The sequence below is a fragment of the Monodelphis domestica genome, chromosome 1, assembly GCF_027887165.1.
Source record: "Monodelphis domestica isolate mMonDom1 chromosome 1, mMonDom1.pri, whole genome shotgun sequence".
Taxonomy (NCBI): domain Eukaryota; kingdom Metazoa; phylum Chordata; class Mammalia; order Didelphimorphia; family Didelphidae; genus Monodelphis; species Monodelphis domestica.
Genome location: NC_077227.1, coordinates 567,342,571 through 567,360,232, shown reverse-complemented (window position 1 = coordinate 567,360,232; position 17,662 = coordinate 567,342,571). Strand labels below are relative to the sequence as shown.

At 33.3% G+C, this 17,662-nt stretch overlaps 1 long non-coding RNA gene across 1 annotated transcript in view; it reads left to right on the top strand.

Annotated features, from left to right (window-relative positions):
• Positions 1-16,907, top strand: part of LOC130456527 (uncharacterized) — a 29,772-nt gene extending 12,865 nt beyond the window's left edge. The window contains exons 2-3 of the long non-coding RNA XR_008915529.1: positions 9,495-9,575; positions 16,636-16,907. This is a non-coding gene — a long non-coding RNA (uncharacterized LOC130456527). The remainder of the gene's footprint in view (positions 1-9,494; positions 9,576-16,635) is intronic.
• The last annotated feature ends 755 nt before the right edge of the window (positions 16,908-17,662 follow it).

Genomic DNA, 17,662 nt, shown 5'->3' with positions numbered 1-17,662 from the left:
CTCTACTGCCTTGGAGCCAATATACAATACTGACTCCAAGACAAAAGGTAAGGTTTAATTTTTTTTAAATTGGTGGATTAAAAAACAAATTCAAAAACAATTACTGATTTCATTAAAGAAAATGACATTGAGGAAACTACAAATCAAAATCTGTGGCATTCAGTGAAATCACTACCTAGGGGGAAATTTATTTCCCTGAGTACATATATCAGCAAATCAGAGAGGAAAGACATCAATGAATTGGGCATAAAACTTAAAAAAAAAAAAAAACTATAAAGAGGACAAATTAAAAGTTCACAGATAAAAACTAAATTGAAAATCCTAAAAATCACAGATTAAATTAATAACATTGAAAGTAAAAGAATTATTAAACTAATAAGTAAGACGTTGTAAAATCAAATAATATAGATAAAGTACTGGTTAATTTAATTAAAAAAGAAGAAAATTAAATTAAAGGTATCAAAGATAAAAACTGTGACCTCACCTTTAATGAGGAGGAAACTGAGGTAATTATTAAGAGTTATTTTGCCCAATTATATGGTGATAAATATGGCAATGTAGGGGAAATGGGTGGGTATTTACAAAAATATAAATTGCCTAAATTAACAAAAGAGGAAATTGAATCCTTAAATAATCCCATCTCAGAAAGGAATTAGACAAGCCATCAAAGAAGTCCCTAAGAAAATATCCCCAGGTCCAGATGGATTCACAAGTGAATTATATCAAATATCAAAGGACAACTAATCTCAATATTATACAAAGTATTTGACAAAATAGGAAAGAAGGAGTTTTACCAAATTATTTTTATGAGACAAATATGTTACTGATTCCAAAGCAAGGGGAATGGAAAACAGGGAAAGAAAACTATAGAACAATCTCTTTAATGAGCACAGATGCAAAAATCTTAAATAGAATACTAGCAAAAAGACTCCAGCAAGGTCTAATGAGGATTATTCATTATGATCAGATGGGATTTATACTGAGAATGCATTGATGATTTAATACTAGGAAAAACATCAACATAATTGACCATATCAATAACCAAACCAACAGAAAATCACATGATTATCTCAACAGATGCAGAAAAAAAAAACATCGAAAATTACAACATCCATTCCTATGGAAAACTTTAGCAAGTATAGGAATAAAAGGAACTTTCCTAAAAATAATAAACAGTATATATTTAAAACATTAATCAAACATGATTTGCAATAGTGATGTTAGAAGCTTTACCAATAAAATCCAGAGTGAAGCAAGGATGCCCATTATCACCTCTTTTATTTAACATTGTACTAGAAATACTAGTAGTAGCAATTAGAGAAGAAAAAAGGAATTGAAGGCATTGAAGTAGACAATGAGGAGACTAAACTATTACTCTTTACAGATGATAAGATAGTATACTTAATGAATGCCTGAAAATCAGTTAAAAAGCTAGTGGAAAAAATCAACAACTTTAGCAAAGTTGTAAGATACAAAATAAGCCCACATTTGACATCATTATTTCTATATATTTACAACAGAACTCACCAGCAAGAGTTAGAAAGAGAAATTCCTTTTAAAATCATCCTAGACCCTTGATGGTGAACCCATGACACATCACCATTTTCAATAAGACACGGCCAGGTGCAGTAGCCAGGGATACAACATTTGCTGTAGTGTAGTGTAGACACTCTGCGCTGGAGGCCTGGAGGCCAAAACATCATAACTCCGGTACAAAGTATCTAGTGCTGGGAATTCTGGTTAGGTCGTTAGGGGATCTTTGAACTCACTTCCAGCTGGCAAAGCAGGGAGCAGTGGAATGCCACAGGGGAAGCATCTCTGGGGGACCTCTGATCACCATTACCAGCAACCACATGACCATAGCAACCATCATCCAATCTTCTGCTCTGGGGTGTCATGGGTTTCTAATTGACCATCATTACTGAGATAAGTGAGGTGGAGGCTAGGAGAGGTGAGGGCCTGTGCTATGGGTGTCATTTCCCAAAATTAGAAATAGAGGCAGCCATCTTAGTTTACATAAGGAACACTGTTTTGCAGCATAGTGCAGACTCCATTTCACCACTATTACTACTGTGGTGTGGTATCCTTATTAACCCCCATTTCTTCTTATTAACCCTGCCCTTTCTTAAAGACAGTTACATGTGCCATCTTGTGGTCAGTTAGGCTAGTTAACCTCTAATTGCCTGGAGGACTAACAGGCTATCTATAACTGTATCTTCTTTCACTGCCCCACTGATGGAGAACCCAAAAAAAAATAAAAAAAAAAGGTTAAGTGAAGGAAGTAGAAAGAGCAGTAGCCAATCTTTCAAGAGACATGCACCGAGATGTATAGCATTAAAGGGAAAAAATGGCAGATCATTTTGTGTTGTATGTACTGAAATGATAGTAAGCAGATGTTGAATATAAATAGACATTTTGAAATTAATCATTCCCAGCTCTTGAATAAAAGTGAGTACGAAAGGACGGAATGCATTTCCAGGCATCTACACCTTTATAAAAGCCAATCTAATTCCATCGTTAAATTTGTAAAAGGCTCTTCAAATTTAACATCTACAGGTCTGAGCATTGCTCACTCCATAGCTCAGCATGGAAAAGCACTCAATGAGAGAGAATTTATTAAAGAAACTCTCCTAAGATGTGCACCAGTTCTATTTCACAATATGCAGAATAAAGATGCAATTATTAAGAGAATATCTGAGATGCCATCCAGTAGAAATATCATAAAAGACCAAATAATGATAATGAACACAAATGTACAACATCAATTAAAGAGAGACATAAAACTTATGTCATAAGTAATTCCAAATAATTTTTGATCTCTCTTGAGGAAACTACTGATGTCACATCACATATTCAGTTGGCCATTGTTGGTCGATATTCTGAGGGTTCATAATGAGAGAAGAGTTGATGAAGTTAGTATCAAAACCAAGAAGTATATCATGAAGCAAAATACATAAGGTTGTTATACAAGCATTCTGTGACCTAAGCATCGATAGATAGGGCACCAAACATGGTGGAGAAAATAGTCGGCTTTGTCAAATTGTTTACAGAACCTATTGGACATCAGATTGTGTTTTTTCATTGTATTATCCATTAGGCAGCTTTGTGTGCTAAGGCAGGATTCACAGACTTGGTTACAAAAATAGTTAATTTAAGAGCTGCTCTCCCCTTTCACAAGCAAGAATTTTCCCTATTGGAGGTTGATTCAACTTACAGTTGACTGCTAATGTACAATAATGTAAGATTGGTGAACCAAGGCAAAGTTCTTGAGTACTTTGTGGAGTGCTTTGAAGAAATTAAGGTATTTTTGAGGATAAGGATCTGGGAAACTTTCTTCAGTGCAATGATGATAAGTGGTCAATACCCTGATGTTTTTTTTTTACAGATCTCTCTGTTCATATTAATGAACTGAACATAAGTTACAAGGTTTTGGCAAAAGTATTGATGTTATGTTTGGATGCATAAAAGTTTTTGAAAATGAACTTAAAATTTTCAAGTGAGAAGTAGAAAACAAAACTTAAAAGTATTTTCCTTGATTAAGACAGTAATTTTGAGAAGGCCAGTGCAGCTATACAAAATGAAATGGGACCCTTGCATATGAAGTACAAGTATGTTTTAGACTCATTACTTGGCAAGTTCAGTGATAGATTTAATCAATTTAGAAGCCAGAACCAACCATGAAAACAATTAAGTATCCTGATGTAGTAGTCTATAGTAGTTTGGAATTAAATGGTTTCCAATGGATGGACATTGATGAATGGAGATGCACTTGCAGAAGTTCATTCAAGACAGCATCTCGGCTCAGGTGTTTGTCAACTTGAATTCAAAGCTAGAGAATCCATAAAGATGCCACTTGGACAATCAAGAGGAGTGCTACTATGAACAGGAAATTTGGAGGGCCTGGAATTGATTACCAGACACTTTTAGCACCCTGAAAAATATACCAACATCTTAACTCACAATTTTTCCCACTTTGTACTTTTGAGAGACCTTATCTTCAGTGTTAAATATAGAAACAAACAAAAGAAACAGATTGACAGATGAAGTTAGTAGCACTTGCATGGGCTTGAAGTGTACAAAATACCAACATTCAATTGACGATTAAGCCAATGAAATTCAGCAACAAAAAAGTCACCAATAGACAGGTTAGTTAAAGAATTCCCCGGAACCCCACACAAGTTAAATAATATCAAGACCAACAAAAGAACCCAACTGACAGATGAACAAAGAGATCACTAAGCAGGTATGTTAAATAATTAATTTTTGGTTTATTAAATACATTATATACTACAATTAAACAATTTGTAATTTAAAGCATAACTATAGTGAAATTATGTTTTTTTTTCTCGAAGTGACATACCACCTGAGTTATGTTCACCTTTTTAGTGAATTTTGACACACTAAGCTCAAAAGGTTGCCCAACACTGCCCTAGACAATATAAAATATTTAGGAATCTATGTGGTGAGGCAAAAACAGGAATTATATGAACACAAACACCAAACAAATTCCACACAATTAAAACTAGATCTAAATAATTGGAAAAACATTACTTGCTAATGGGTAGGATGAGCAGATATAATAAAAATTACAATCCTACCCAAATTAATTTACTTATTCAGAGCCATACCTATCAAAATGCCAAGAAGCTTTTTATATGGAATTAGAAAAAATTGTAACACAGCTCATTTGGAAGAACAGAATATTAAGAATACCAAGAAAGTTTAAGAAAAATTGTTAAGGATGGGGGCCTAACAGTACCAGATCTTAAATTGTACTATAAAGCAATGATCATTAAAACAATATGGTATTGGCTAAGAGAAAGGAGACAGGATTATTAGATTTGTCTCTTTGTAAATGAACTCAGCAAAATAGTGTACAATAAAACCAAAGATTCCAGCTTTTGGGACAAGAACCCAGTATTTCACAAAAACTGCTAGGAGAATTGGAAAATAGTATGGGAGAAATTTGATTTAGATCAACATCTCACATGCTATACCATGATAAATTCAGAATGGGTAAATGATTTAAATATAGGGAATGCAATCATAAATAAATTAGGTAAACATAGAATAGTATACCTGTCAGATGTATGGGAAAGGAAAGAATTTAAGACCAAGCAAATGATAGAAAATATTACAAAATATAAAATGAATAATTTAAATTAAAATCAATTTAAAAGTTATTGTACAAACAAAGTTATTGTAATGCAAGCAAATGGAAGCAAGAAATTGGGAAAAAGTCTTTATAACAAAAACCACTGACAAAGGTCTAATTTCTCAAATACATAAGGAGTTAAATCAATTGTACAAAAGATCACGTCATTCCCCACTTGATAAATGGGTAAGGGACATGAATAGGCAGATTTCAGATAAAGGAATGAAAACTATCAATAAGCATATGAAAAAGTGTTCTAAATCTCTCATAATTGGGGAAATGCAAATCAAAACTACTCTGAAGTACTACCCCACACCTAGCAGATGGTCTATATGACAGCAAAGGAAAGCAATAAATGTTGGAGGGGTTGGGGGAAAATGGAACACTGATGCATTGCTGGTTGAGTTGGAAATTGATCCAAACTTTTTGGAAGTCAACTTGGAACTATGTTCAAAGGGTTTTAAAAGAATGCTTGCCCTTGGATCCAGCCATACCACTGCTGGGTTTGTACCCTAAAGTGATAATAGGGAAAATACTTGTACAAAAATATTTATAGCCACTCTGTTTGTGGTGGCAAAAAAAAGTGTAAAATGACTAGTTGCCCTTTGATTGGGGAATGGCTGAACAAATTGTGGTATCTGTTGGTGATTAATATATTGGTGATATTAAAATATAAAATATGTCGATGTTATATAACACTATACATATAGTAAATGCATTTCTGAATTTCTAAACTTTTTCTATGTCACTTGCTGGCCTTTATTTGTCATCTACAGTTCCAAAAATCTTGCAGAAAATCTCACCTAATTTCTTATGGCAATCCGTGACATATTGAAACCATGATGACAAAAGTTCTGATGGCACAGGGACACTTGAATTTATCTACTCCTGAGGGACTTATTTTTTAAATTATCTGTGTCCCTAAACTGGCTGAGAACCAATCTACTCTTTTCCAATAGACTTTCAATATATTCTTTGGGGATAGATGAGATTTTTCAATGGGTCGTCTAGGAACCATGGTTTAGAAATTCTTCAACACCTCTAGGATGTCAAACTTTGGTCCTAAGACATTTATATAAGAAAGAGCAGCCTCTGAAAGAAGCTAGTATAGCCACAACATTCAAGTTGGTACTCTTGAAACCATTCCAGAGGGAATTGAGTCCCCTTGACAAAGAATCATTTCAGATTTAAAAAAATTATGGGATATTTGATAAGGGTTACTGTAAAACTTCACAATTTTTTCATCAATTGTATATTAAACTTTAATGTTTGTTAATGTTCAATAATTTCCAAGGCCAATCTCCAAGCTCCTGGGAATGTTCCTTTAGTCAGTTTCAGACATTTAAGAGTTTATATTAGCCGAACTGAGGTAAATTGGTATTTACCTCTATCCCGTTCTGGTCTTATTTGTATTTTGTCTTATCTTCTGCTAAGTTGTTTTCCCTTAATGTCATCTATAATTCCAAGGCTCTAAGCAATCATTCATCACGAGGACTCTCTACATAATGTATATGATGCTCTTTTTGGTATTTCTTTATGCTGTCAAAGGTAAAATTTAGAATGAATAACAAAAAAGTTTTGGGAAATATTTATATATATATGTAGGATTGGTTCAGTGGAACTTATTACTGAGACTTGCCTAAAGAACAGCAAGGGAAAATAAGATTTAACTGAGTCTAAGGAGCTTATTAGATTAGTATTCATTTGGGTACATAAATGAGGCATTTTTGTCCAGGAGGAAGAAAATCTAGAAGGATAAGAGACCCTGTAATAGAGGAGGTCACTGCATATTTAAAAGAACTCTTAAACAACATGTCAGGAAAAAGGAGAATATTTCATACACTGTGAGCATCACACAAATGAAAGCATCAGTTCCTAACTGGAAGGGTAGACTCAAACTCAGAAGACAAGTTAATATTGCTGCATCCAAAGCCTCCAAACAAAATATTAACTTCTTTCAAACCCCATAAGAATTAGTGGAGGAGTTAAAAATAATCTTAAAAATAAAATCAGAGAGACAGAAGAAAAATTGGGAAATGTGATGAGAACAATACAGAAAAAATCATGAAAAAAGACAATAACTTGGTAAAAGAGATATATGAAAATACTGAAGAAATCAATAACTTAAACAATGGAATAGTCCAATTGGTAAAAGGGCACAAACATCCAAACAAGAGAAGAACTACTTAAAAAGTGGAATTTTCCATGTGGGAAAAGATATATTTATATCTATATCTTTCTATCTATCTATCAATTTATCTATCTATCTATCTATCTATCTATCTATCTATCTACCTATCTATCTATCTATCTATCTCTACATAAATATATATATATATATATATATATATATATATATATATATATACTGCAGTGAAGTAAAACTTTGTGAAATACTAAATTGATTCTTTGGGGGAGGAGAAACAAGCAAAACATTGCTGAAGGAAAGAACTCTTTATGAAGGAAGATTGGTCAAATCAAAAAGGAGGCACATAGCTCCATTCTAGTCCATACTCTAGCCCTGACTTAAGTAGTTGGGGATTCCATTTTTCTTCCTCATTTACAGATTTAATGTTTTTTACAATTGACATATAGTCAAAGGATATGCATAGGTACTTTCTCAGAAAAAGAAATTAAAATTCTCTATGGTCATATAGGAAAAAATGTTGCAAGTCAATATTGATAAAAAATGCAAATCTGAGATATCATATCTCATTGCTCATATTGGTTAATATGAACAAAAAGGAAACAAATAAATATTGGAAGGAATGAAGAAAAACAGGATTTCTGATACACTTTTGGTTGGACTGTGATCTGATGCAACCATTCTAGAGAGAATATAGAACCAGGGTGAAAGGACCATAAAACTATGTGCACTGTGGGTCTATATCCCAGAGATCAGAGATCAGGGAAAAGGACCTACCTCTACCAAAAATAATGAAGAGGATAAGTTCAGAAAAAGCTGGAAACAGTTTCATGTACTGATGCAAAATGGAAGTGAGAAGAATCAGCAGAACACTGTCTATGATAACAAAAATATTGTATGATGATGATCAACTTCAAACTACTGAAATATTATCAGGAAAGAACAGTACCACTTTTACCCGAAGAGACTCTTGATAAAGAATGCAATCTTTAACCAATGAAAGAAATATTGGCCTCTAACTGCAAATCAAATATGGCATTTTTTATTTAATTATTTTCACAAGGATTTTTTTTATTGTAAATGATATACACATTTTCTTTTATAGAATGTGGAATATAGAAGTATGTGTCTAATGACTGCACAGTTATTACATATATGAAACAATTTATTGCCTTTTGGAGGAGGGAATTCTGGGAGAGAGAGAATCTGAATAGAAAGATATCAGATAACAATTGTCAAAAACTTTTTACATGAAACTGAAAAATTTTTTAAAGTTAAAAAATGAAATTATTGAATCTAATCTAAAGGGTTAAATTCTCTCAATTCTGCTTCAGAATATAGCTTAACTTCTCTGTGACCATAAACAAAGATTCTGAAACATTCATGTTCTTCTTTCCACAGAGATGGAGGATATCCAAAATATGTTGAAATGTTGGTTGGGGGGTGGCCACTGTTTTTATTATTGTCCAAGACAATACGTAGCTTCTGGTTTCTGTCAGAGTCAAAAGAGTTAAAAAACCCCAAACAAACAATGATGCATATGTTAGCAAACATAAGCATGAAAGAACAGTGCATCCAGAGTCTGTATAGAAGAATGAGTGTATAAAATAGGGGAGAGGTTAAAATACATGGAAGATGTTATGCTTGTTTAAATAAAGGAAAATCCATTTGGAACCTTAGTTTTCTAAGGCAAAAATGAATCTTGGGCATAATTTTTATCACTTGATGATACGGTATAGCTATATGATGAAATATCTTCAAGAATTTTAACAATTTTGTATGGAGGAGAAGCAGTGTTGATAGAGGGGCCACACTGAAGTGATGGAAGACCTAGGTTAGTCAGTTTCAGACATTTAAGAGGTAATATTATTTGGGGGCAGCTGTGTTGCTCAGTGGATTGAGAGCCAGCCCTAGAAATGTAAGGTCCTAGGTTCAAATCTGGCCTCAGACATTTCCCAGCTGGGTGAACCTGGGCAAGTCACTTGACCCCCTTTGCATAACCCTTACCACTCTTTTGCCTTGAAACCAAAATACAGTGTTGATTCCAAAAGATGGAAGGTAAGGGTTTAAAAAAAGAGGTGATATTAGCTGAACCAAGGTAAATAGGATATTACCTAGTCTGTTCTTATCTTATATGTATTTTATCATATCTGCTGATAGTTGTCCTCCCTTCATGTCTTCTTCAATTCTAAGGTTCTAGGTTGTCACTGACCATGAGGACTCTCTACCTGATGTACATGGTGCTTTTTTTGGTATTTCCCTATACTGCCAAAGGTAAGATTCAGAATGAGAAATGAAAAGGTTTGGGATATATATATATCCCAATATATCTCCCAATATATATTCCAATTAATTCAATCAGCCGTCTCCTACGTTGTTTGGAACTATAGACAATTTAACTTATTCCTGGGACCTGCCTAAAGAACAGCAAGGGAAAATATGCTTTTATTGAGTCCTAGGAGCCTATTAGAATAGTATTCATTTAGGAGTATAAAAGAGGCATTTTTTTAGCCAGAAGGAAGAAAAGCAAGAAGGATAAGAGTCTTTGAACCAATGGGAGGTCACTCCTTATTTAAAAGAATTCTTAAAAACCATGGTAAGTCAGCTATTTTATCGTATGCATCACACAAAGAATGAGAGCATCAGCTCCTAATTGGAAGGAAGCTAAAATATCTTCTAGTAAAAACTCATTCATTTCATAGATGGGAAAAAAAACTGAGGCCAAAAAGTTTATGTGCTTCTCCTAAGGTCATACTGAAAGTATCAGGCATGAGATATGAATGCAAGTTAGAAAGAATACATTCAGAAGTACCTTCCTATTATGTTATATTTATATAGAGATATGGGGAGGGTGTTATTTAACTCTATCTACTGAGGCATCACCTGATGGAGTGGCTAAACCATTGCCTTTGGAACAAGAGGATCTGGGCTTGAATCTCACTTTTCCACATTATATCTCCCTAAAGAATTAGCTTATACCAAATCTTGGAGTGATCTAAGATAAATTAATGAAACTCCCTGGACTCCAATTTGTTACTGCACAGTGTAATTCTCAAGGCTGTTATGTAGATGATGTATTTAGGGCAGAACTAGAGAATTGTGAGCTGTTATTCATGTACAAGCATTTTAAAGGTTCAGTTGGGATTCCAGTAAGTGCTGTGGTTCACTTATGTCCACCTAAGGACACACTAATCTCCACTCTGTGTACAATCTTAGCCCTCTTCTACATCTGTGGATTCCAGTGTTTTTGAATTACAATTTTCTATGACTGAGTATTTTATATTCTGTCCTGGCCAAGCATTTGGAATAAGAAGGAAAGGAGAATAATAGACCCCAAAAGTTTACTCTTAATGGAGATACTGATCTCTATTTCCCTTGGTGATAGCATCAGCTTCCATGCAGTTATCACCTAGCAGTTTATGATTCTCAAATATACTTTTTGTGTCTTAACTTCTCTGATGATCTCTAGTTTTTCTTTCATAGCTGCCTTTTAATGACATCTTGAATTGAGTGTGCAAACTGTATTACTATTTCCCTCCAAAAACTCTCTCTTTTAAATTTTCTTCCTACTCTTAAGGCTCCTATCTTTGTATCCATGTATTACCATTATTTATTCCAAGTATTACCATCATCTCTACCTCTCAGCATCACAAATGGGTTACTTTCTAGCATTCATCAACTATCATCTCCTCTACGCGATCTGTAGCCAAGATCTATTGAATTCAACTTTGAAACATTTCTTCAGTGAATACCTGAAGATAGTGGAGAAGGTGGATGGACCTCACTGATTTCTACCAAATGACCTTCACAGATAGTGGGTACAACTGACACAGCAGGGAAGTCTTCTGGAGCTCTTATCCGCAGAGGATGAGGTTCTGACAACTTCTGAGAAGAAGATTACAAGGGTTCTTTTGCTGGTCTGGTTGCAAGATTCTTCTTACATTACCCATACACAAAACCAGATCACATCCCTGAGGAAGTTTCATTCTAGCAGAGCACTAGAATACACCAGCACTTGAAGCCACAGGGGATCCATGTGCCTTGGTCATAGTTCCAGAGATGAAAATGGTGTTTGGGCTAATTTGTAGAAAATATCAGAGGCCCAGAGAATATTATACACATCTCTGCATTCATTATGTAACCTTGTAAAAACTGAAAGCAGATAGGTCCCCACAGCTAGCTCTGAAGGCATCTGCACAAAGAACTTGAATCTTGGAATAGAGTACTTTTCACCACAGTTACTGAACCTAACCTTAACCATTTCTTAAAGAAAAAAAAGTAGGAAAATATACAAACAACATGGAAAGTTATTTTGGTGACAGTGTAGATCAAATTCAGAAGATAACAAGTTAATCTTGCTGCATCCAAAGCCTCCAAGCAAACTATTAACTTGTTTCAAACCCCAAACGAATTAGTGGAGGAATTAAAAAAGAATCTTAAAAATCAAATAAGAGAGGTAGAAGAAAAATTGGAAAATAAAAAGAGAATGATAACAGAAAAATCATGAAAAAAGAGTCAACAACTTGGTAAAAGATGCGTAAGAAAATATTGAAAAATTAATAGCTTAAAAACACAGAATAGGCCAATTGGGAAAAGGGCACAAAAATCCAAAGAAGAGAATGACTCCTTGATAACCTGAATCTTCCACAGGGGGGAAAAAAGATATACAAAATGTAGTGAAGTAAAAGCTTTGAGAAAGACAGAATTAATTCTTTGGAAAAAATACAACAGGTACAAAAATTGTCTGAAGAAAAGAAATTTTTATTAAGGAGGATTGGCCAAATCACAAAGGAGGCACACAATTTCACTTATAAAAATCAAACCTTAAAAATTAGAATTGGACAAGTTGAATCTAAAGAATCCATGAGACATCAAGAAACATTAAAATTCAAAAGAATGAAAACAAAAAAAGAACATATGAAATATCTTAATGAACAAAACAACTGACCTGTTAAATCAATATAGGAGAAATAATTTAAGAATTTTTGGGCTATCTGAAATCCATTATTGAAAAAAGCATAAACATCATCTTTCAAGAAATCAAGGAAAACTGCTCTGACATTCTAGAATTAGATGTCAAGGTAGAAATGGAAAGAATTTACTAATCATCTCCTGAAAGACATCTACAAAGTATAACTCCCAGTAATGTTATAGCCACATTCTCATACTCCCAGGTCAAGGAGAAAATCTTGGAAGCAAAAAAAAATTGAAATATTATGGAGTCACAATTAGGGTAACACAAGAATTTGATATAGAATAGAGAATTAAAGGATTTGAGGGCCTGTAATATATATTACAGAAGTTAAACAAGCTAGGGTTTCAAACAAGAATCACTTACCAAGTAAAACTGAGCATAATATTTCAGAAAAAATTAATATTCAATGAAATAGGGACCTATCAACTATTCCTGATGAAAAGACCAGATCTGAATGGAAAATTTGACGCTTAAATACAAGACTCAAGAGAAGCATTAAAAGGTAAATATGAAAAAGAAATCAAAAGATAGGGGATAAGGTTAAACTATTTACAACCATATGTCAGGAGATGTTTGTTGTAACTCCAAAGAATTTTGTCATTATTAGGGCTGTTAGGAGGAGTATACATAGACAGAGGGTGAAGGTGTAAGTTGAATCTGATGTGATGATATGAAAGACAAAATAAAATTAAAGCAAGGGAAAGAGTAATCTCTTGGGAGGAAAGGGGAAGGGAAAAATAGAATGAGGTAAATTATTGAGCTAAAAGAGTCATGAAAGAGCCTTCAAATAGATGGGAAGATGTGGGAAGTGAGGTGGAAATCTCATTAATCTGATCATAATGTTCTTAATAAAGGAAGAATATACACTATTATTTTGGTATAGAAAGCTATTTTACCCTATAGGAAAACAGGACAAGAAGAGGTTATGAGATGAGGTGTGGTGCTGACAGAAAAGGAGTAAAAATGGAGAAGGTAGAAGTCATAAATTAAACCAGTATAAATAGAATGGAAAATAATAGTAATAATAATAGTATGAAATTTTTTTACATCTTCCCCTAATAAATTTCTCCTTTCTCAAATACATAAAGAAATGAATTGATACAAGGCACTCCCCATTTGATAAATGGTCAAAAGAATATGAAAATGTAGTTCTCAAACAAGGTAATTAAAGTTCTCATCATCATGCAAAAATGCTCTAAATCCCTATTATTTAAGGAAATGCAACTCCCTACTTTCCTTTATCTCCTGGTTTCTTGTGGCTTCCTTTATGGATCAGATCAAAAAGTCTTTCCTAATCTCTTAATTCTTGTATTTTTTTCCTGAAATTACACAATTCAGTTTTCTTATATCCTCTTGTCCAACACATATTTTTAAATCCAGTGAAACTCTCTTTCTTATTGTTCCAAGAAAAAAGACATTCCTTCTCATGGTGCTATAGACATTTTCATTGGTTATTTGACATGTTTGCAATAATTTCCTTCCTCTTCTCTACCACTTGTTTCTCTGGCTTCCTTCATGGATCAGCTGAACAGGCCTTTCCTAATTCTTTAATTTTAGTGCCTTTCCTATATTGGTTCTATTCAATTTCTTCTTTAAGAGTCTTTAAGAATCCATTGACTCAATATAATTGTTTTTCCCCCCTAAATTATCACTTAGTAGATTTCTGTCTCCTGTATTCTTTCACATACAAAGTAAATGTTTGAGCAATTCATATACTCTGCTATCTATGCATCTTTGATCACTTTACCATCTAAACCTAAAAATTAATTGCCTAAAGTTATTCTTCTTATCCTTCAAGGCCTACCTCAAAATATCACCTTCTTCAAGAAGTTTTTCTTCCCTAATACTTTTTACCCATGAGACGTTTGTCTCTTACTCTAAAAGTCATTTTGAAGAAAAATAATTTTATTTGCTCTTATCTCACTTCTCTACATATCTTGTCAGATTATATTTTCATTGTCCTCAAAGAATATGTCTTTTTCAATCATGGTTCCCTAGTATTAAGCACAGTACCTTACACATCAATTAATCAGAAGGTTCTTCCTTAATACCAGGTATTATGACTACAAACATGATTATTAAACAATCTCAAGAACCTAGATATACATAAAATAATATATGAAATATGAATAAATCACTGGCAATAAGGTTAGAGAATAGCATACTATATAGAAGGATTAGGATTGGTTGCATATATTAGTCCATGACCTCACTGTTGAAGGAAATTCATGCTTTTAAAAGGTCAAAGTAAGGAAAATGTCCAGTGAGAGATGGTCATTACAAAGGGTCAGAGATGATAAATGGAATCCTATTTTATGAGAAACAAGTTTAAGTGAGCTATAGATGGAATAGTGTGATAAATTATGTAATGAGAGTGGAGAAATACAGCCAGGTTATTAGTTGATTTAAATATCCAGCAGGATAATGTGGATTTGATTCTAGAGGTTATAAGACAGTTATAGCAGTTTACCAAGTACAAAAGATTTAATAAGACCTGAGCTACATCAACTACTACTCCAATCTCTATTCCAATTTGATTTTCCCTTTTCAATAAAAACCCAATAGAAACCATATCATTATCTCAGCACATGCAGACAAAGTCTTAGACAAAACACACCCATTATTTATGAAAACATCAGAAAATATAGCAATAAATAGAGGCTGAAGCAAATATGTCCATTATCAAGATTACTATTGAATATTATACTTGAAATGACAGCTATACCAATAAGAGCAGATAATGACATGGAAGGAATTAGAATAGTCAATGAGGAAACAAAGTCAGCACTCTTTCTTGATGATAAGATGGTTTACATAGAGAAAAGCAGAGCAGTAACCAAAAGAAGTAACAGAAATGAACAACACTAGCAATTTTGTAAGATATAAAATAAAGACACACAAATCATCAGAGTAGAGAGAGTAGTTTAGATAACTAACCCACAATAGTTAAAGACCATAGTAACCCATTATTTGATAAACACAAAGATCCAAGCTCTTTGGAAAAGAAATCACCATTTTACAAAAACTGCTGGAAAAGTTAGAAAACAATATGGCTGAAATTAGGCAGGGAAAAACATCTCTGACAATATAATGAGATAAAGTCAAAACTGGTATTAATTCTCAAAATAAAGGTGGTATCATAAATAAATTAGATTAACACAGCAGAGTTTGCTGGTTAGATTTAATAACGAAACAAGAAATGGAGAATATTACAAAAATAAATTAAGTAATTTTGATTACATGAAATAAAAAAAAAGCAGAGAAAAAATAGTGCAACCAATATTAGAAGGGAAATAACAAATTGGGTGTGGGGATAGTATAGCAAATGTCTCTGACAAAGTTCCCTTCTCTCATACATATAGAAAAATAACTCCAAATTCATAAGCATGCAATGTATTCTCCAATTGACATATAGTTAAGGGTTACAAATAGGCACTTCTTAGATAATGAAAATTAAAGGTATAGGAAAAAATGCTCCAAATTAGTATTGATTAAAAATGCAAATTAAAACAACTCTGAGATATCACATCTCACCTCTCATACATATGGTTAACATGACCAAAAAGGAAACCAATAAATGTTGGAGGAGATGTAGAAAAAGTGTATTACAGATATACTACTGGAGGAAGTATGAACAGATACAACCATTCTAGAGAGCAACATGGAAACACAGCTCAAAGGACCATAGAAGTATGTGCACTTGGGTCTATAGCGTAAATATATCAGAGATCAGGGAAAAGTACCTATCTCTACCAAAAGTGATGAACAGGATAAGTTTAAAAAAAAAGCTGGAAACAGTTTTATGCACTGATGCAAAATGAAGTGAGAGGGACAAGGAAAACATTATATATGATAACAGAAATATTTTATGATGATCAACTTCACAGAACTGAAATATTATCAGGAAAGCATGGTTCCAAGATTACTCCAAGGAACCCAGAATGATCTATATAGCCAATAAAGTAAATGTTGGTATTTGATTACAGATTAAATGACATTTTGCACTTAATTCTGTTCATGAGGTTTTTTAAGATATTTGTCTGATACCTGTCTTCTTTCATGGAATGAGGAATATAGAAATATGTATTGCAGGACAATAATGTCATAATGTACATCAGACAATTTATTGCCTTTTGGAGGTGGGAAGTCTGGGAGAGAGAGAATCTGAATGACAATATGTCAGACAACAATTGTCAAACTTTCTACATGTAACTGAAAAAAGTCTTAAAAGTTAAAAAAATTAAACTAAAATATCTAAGGCTTATCACTAAATTCTCTCAGTTCTGTTTCAGAGTACAGTATAACTTCTCTGTGGATGTAAATAAATATTTTGAAACATTCATGTTCTTATTTCCACAGGGAAGTTGGAACCTGGAAATTTTAATCAATGTTACTCAGAGGATGGCCGTTGTTTCTATCATTGTCCAAGACCATATACACAATCTGGCTACTGTGAATATCCACGTCTTAAATGCTGCAAACTTTAGCAAACAGAGAGAGAAAAGAAGAGTGCATTCAGACTCTGTGGTATAGACGAGTGAGAATATTAAATAGGGGAGAAGTTTAAATGCATGGAATATGTTATGCTTGTATTAATAAAGTAATTCCACATGGAAAGTTAGTTTTCTAAGGCAGAAATAAATCTTTGGTGTGATTTTTTTTTTCATTTTAAGACATGAAATGTCAGTACAATAAAACATATTCAAAAATTTTAATAATTTTATATGGAGGAGAGGCAGTGTTGAATCATTAATAGAGAGGTCACGCTGAAGTCATAGAAGGCCTGGGCTCTATTTCTTCCTCTGACACATATTCACTGTGAACCATTGGATAAGTTATGACATTTCATTTTATAAGAATTGAAGTGATAAAATTCAAACTGAATTGCGAGATAAGGATTCCTCACCTTGACTTTCCCTATACTGAGGAAATCCTGGATCTTGTTATTCTTCCTGTTTTATTCAACACTTCATCCTATTCAAGAATTTCACTGCTGTGATTGTTTCTTCTATTGATAATTTGAAGTCTCCCTATACCTAGCTTTAGTTATGGTCTTTAGAGTTCCTCTGGCCCAATTATTAATTTCCTGTTAGTTCTTCAGTAATTATCCTCTCATCCCTAAATGTGGCTAAGTCATAAACATATAAATGCAATTCATTAATGGGACTCTACTGAAAGCCTCATTGTCTTGGTAGTATTTTCCAGACATTGCTCATAAAGCCTTCAAATATCAAGGATCACCTCTATACAAAATTGAGGCATTATCATAGAAAACTAATATCTAACCTAGGTTATTTTTTGTCCTTTTTATTCTATAAAGATCAATAGCATCAAGAGATGGCATTAATCTTGTTAGAATTAGATTTAAGTGACGTCAAGTTATAGA